We start from the raw sequence: 2,806 nt of genomic DNA on the forward strand, positions 1-2,806 counted from the left end.
AAAAAAGATATTGCCTGAAGAAAAAGAAAGGCAGGGTAACGATTTCCTCTAAGAGGACCTTTTTAGCTGATTCCAGTTCATCACAAGAGGAGGACTCCACTGAGGAACCAGAGAGATGGAGGATTGTCAATTCCTGTGAGACACAAGAATGGGAAGAACCTCCTGTTGCTTGCAATGAGAGAAAAGAACATGTGGAGGTAAATATTGAAGATGAAACCCAGGTAGAGCCTGCTAACTCCTGGGGCCGACCGTTGACCTCCGAAGACCTCTCCTCAGAGATCAGTGATGAAGAGATGGAGAGCACTTCGTCGCTGTCCTATCAAAGTTGCTGGTCCAGTGCAGCAGAATCTCAGGGTTTGTCTAAGGGCCCTTCCAGCATTGTCCTCAAGCTGAGGAAGGTCTTCTACGATGAGGGCCACAGGGGCAGAGATACTCATTATCAGAAGGTCACAGATTCTTTAGAGACTCAGGGAGATTTACCTAGACATGACAGATTCAGAAGCGTTGACGGCGGCCTTTACAGGACAAAGAAGCACAAAAAATCCAGGCACACAAACAGGAAGTTCTCTTCATGCCTGCACAGTTCATTCTCTCAAAACTGTCACTACATCTCCAAAAAACAAAGTTCCAAGAGCAGGCGCAGATGGGTTTTGCGCTCTGCCATGCAGTCTGCACGTTTGGCCATAGAGGACAGATATCCTGACCTAGTGGGGAAGAGGATCCACCACTTGTATGAGGAAAATGACAAAACAGAAGCTTGGTATAGAGGAGTGGTGGTGCGTATCCACGAGCCACACACCAACCCACTGAAAACTGTGTTTGAGGTCAAATATGATAGTGAGCCAGAGTGGCAGTACTATCTTGAGCTGCTTTTAGATTATAAGAAAGGATGGCTGAAAGTGGAGGACTGAATCTTGATACCTACTTCTTTGTTTTGAAGCTAATAAAGGGATATTTCTCTCAAAATGGAAAATTTGGTCATTGTTTACTTACTCTCATGTTGTTCCAAACCGGTATGACTGTCTTGCTTCCATAGAACACAAAAGATACATTTTTAGAGTATTCTGGCTACTCTTCCATAAATGACAGTGACTGTGCAGTCTGGGGCTGTCAAGCTCCAAAGAAGTGTAAAAGAATTCTGTGCCTTATTGCAGAAGCATTTCGATCAGAAGGAAATTTAAGTAATTTAGGTCAATATTTTATGTGAATAATGACTTCAATTATGGTGTGTTTCTTACAAAAAAAGCTATCGTATGACTTCAGAAGACATGGAATATAACATGCAAGTGAAATGGACCACTTTTATGAAACTTTTATTGTTTGTTTTTTCTTCAAAAAATCTGTTCCTCAGAAGCAAGAAAGCCAGGTTTGGAACAACATGAGGGTAAGTAATTACAGAATTTTAATTTCTGGTTGAACTATACCTTTACGGTATTAATGTTTTTTTGTTGTTTGTTTTTTTGAAACTCTGTTTTTTGCACCATAGACTTGAAAATGTTTTATTTGAAAATGTGAATCTAAATGTAATTGACCTATGAATCAGTCAAGTCTTAAATAGTTGCATCCAAACAACTATATCTAAGCTGTGTGTGAGCCGATTCAACCCTTTCCCCTGTGTTTCTGGTGTAAGTGTTTCAGTTGTTATTGTGAACTTCGTCCCTTTAAATAATGGCAACTCGTCGGCAAATATTACTGGCAGGTATCATGTTTGTCATCTTGTTTAAACATTCCAAGTAATCCACATTCCAGTTGAGTGATTGGGATCATAGGGAATGCTGTAAAGCAAGATGTTTTACTGTTTACAGAATATTTTTTTATAATGTCTGCTGTTACAAGTTTTATGTTCGTCTTCCATTGTTTTTTTTTAATACTGCATTTAATAAAAATAAATATTTGGCTAATTGTTCAAATATACCCTCATTCAAGTGCCTTGTTTTTATTATTATTATTTGTTCATTTATTCTGTATAGATTTTATTTGGAATCGGTGACCAAAAACATTTCAATATTTTTTTCCATTTACCAGATCGCTTATAATTAATATCTCTATGGCTAATAATAATTATTTCCTAAGGGACACAAGTTGGGCTTTCTCAAAGGGGTGCATGGGGGGTCTGTATATAAGAAACTTATCATTTTTAATGGGATAGTTCACCCAAAAAATAAAAAATTTATTTCAGCATCTACTCACCCTTATGCCATCCCAGATGTGTATGACAAAGATTTTTAGAAGATTATTAGCGCTGTAGGTTCATACAATTTAGGTGAATGGTGATCAGGCCTTTTGAAGCTCCAAAAATCATAAAGTTAGTATAAAAGTAATCCATAAAACTCAAGTGGTTAAATCCATATTTTAAAAATCAAGTAGCACTCTCCTTATAAATATACATTATTTTTACCATGTCAGCCTATATTTCCTATATAGGCCTATATATCTCCACAAGCCATGTTTCCTACTACTGTACCCTGATTATTTTGAATCTTTTTTAGAACTGTTTTGTCACATCAGTTAAGATTTGTCTCCCTCTTGTGGACATTTACAATGAAAACTTAGAAATCATACCAAGCTCTACTATTGAATCTCAAATTATTTGTGGTGTCAGACAACATCTATAAGCTTCTTTTGTAGACTGCAAAATATAATAATATATAATATAATATCCTGTTTTATATAAAGCATAAATAAATTCTACTGGTAGCTACTAACAAATGAGCCAAGGCAATAAACACCTAGATAAGCCAAACGGGCTTAAACAAGCACAAAACCACATAAAGTAGAAAAATGCAAACTAGAAGATTATTTGCAA

Source organism: Xyrauchen texanus, chromosome 21 (assembly GCF_025860055.1).
Source record: "Xyrauchen texanus isolate HMW12.3.18 chromosome 21, RBS_HiC_50CHRs, whole genome shotgun sequence".
Classification (NCBI taxonomy): Eukaryota; Metazoa; Chordata; class Actinopteri; order Cypriniformes; family Catostomidae; genus Xyrauchen; species Xyrauchen texanus.